The following is a 1,558-nucleotide window of genomic DNA, read 5'->3' as shown; positions in this document are numbered from 1 at the left end:
TTCAGCGGGGTTACCTGCCTATGAACAGCTCCTATAAATATGGAAGAGGTCAGATTACCCCATCTTGGATTCATAGCAGAGAAGTGGTTTTGGCTAAAACTAGGGTTCCATGGTTCACACGTGCACATAGTTTATATCACTCGATCTCCCCTTGCCTTGGGCCCAGTTCGGAATGTATGCAGGTGATGGTTCAACTCACATGAGGGAAAAGCAACTGGATGGCCCCCTCTAACTGCATATTTCATACAGCATGCAAGGCAAGCACTCTACGCGGAGGCCTATATGTTCCCAGTGATGAAATGAAACTAAAGCAGATCCTGGACACCCCGTCCCCAATCATCACCACCATGTTAGAGATGCTGGGCCAATTCAGTTCATTTTTTTTTCATCTCCTCCACAATGAACCAGGCTGCCTATGCTGACTGGCAGTGGCTTCTCCAAAGTTTCAGGCAGGAGTCTTTCCCAGCCCTGCTTGGAGATGCCAGGGATTGACCCTGGGGCCTTCTGCATACAAAGCAGATGCTCTGCCACTGAGCTACAGTGCCATCCCCTAAGGCAGGCTGCACAAAATAAGGCCCAGGAGCTGGATCTGCCCCATGGAGACTTTTTCCCTGGCCCTCAGGATGGAATAACCTGTAGCAACAGCAGGAACCATGAAGAGCTGGTTTTACAGCTGCTTCCTTCACACACACAAAGTAATCTTACACAGATTTAACCAAGAGTCTATTCCGAACCAACTCCATTTTCTCCTTCTCCTTTCCCTTTCTGGCTCCACCCACACACTCTCTACAGGATCCCCACTGGGACAAACTTCTAAACAACAAAACATAAAAGATACTGGACAGAATGCAGCAGAGCTCTTGTCCTGTCCTGCTGAGAACAGCAGCAGCTCAATGCAGTTGTTGTTGTTGTTGTTGTTATTGTTAATAATAATAATAATAATAATAATAATAATAATAATAATAATAATAATAATATTTTGATTTCTATACCGCCCTTCCAAAAATGGCTCAGGGCGGTTTACACAGAGAAATAATAAATAAATAAGATGGCTCTCTGTCCCCAAAGGGCTCACATTCTAAAATGAAACAGAAGATGGACACCAGCAACAGTCACTGGAAGTACTGTGCTGGGGGTGGAGAGAGCCAGTTACTCTCCCCCTGCTAAATAAAGAGAATCACCATGGTAAAAGGTGCCTCTTTGCCCAGTTAGCTGCTTGAGACCAGATAGTTCCTGCACACTGACACCATCCCTCTTTTACCTTGCCTCACCCCTGACACAACCCCTTTGCCCCCTCACTTTTATTAATATGTCTATTAATTTTAATATAATAATTATGTGCTAAAAATGAACCTTGGCCCCCACACACCAAGTCATGGTTGGCTCTGGCCCACAAAGGCATGTGAGCTGTACACCTCTGCCCTAAGTGTAAGCCAGCGCTCACACACACGGCCACCCATCCAAATGCAAACTGAGGCAAATGCTGCTTAGCAAAGGGGATAATTCATGCTTGCCACCGCAAGACCAGCTTAATCTCTACTGGCTTAATTCGTAATGT

At 45.7% G+C, this 1,558-nt stretch overlaps 1 non-coding gene across 1 annotated transcript; it reads right to left on the bottom strand.

The window, feature by feature from the left end:
• Positions 1-473: 473 nt before the first annotated feature.
• On the bottom strand, positions 474-551 carry TRNAT-UGU (transfer RNA threonine (anticodon UGU)). The gene has a single exon. It is a non-coding gene; the product is annotated as a tRNA-Thr (tRNA).
• Positions 552-1,558: the final 1,007 nt, after the last annotated feature.

Source organism: Hemicordylus capensis, chromosome 4 (assembly GCF_027244095.1).
Source record: "Hemicordylus capensis ecotype Gifberg chromosome 4, rHemCap1.1.pri, whole genome shotgun sequence".
Taxonomy (NCBI): Eukaryota; Metazoa; Chordata; class Lepidosauria; order Squamata; family Cordylidae; genus Hemicordylus; species Hemicordylus capensis.
The sequence above is the reverse complement of the archived record's forward strand: the minus strand, read 5'-3'. Positions and strand labels throughout refer to the sequence as shown.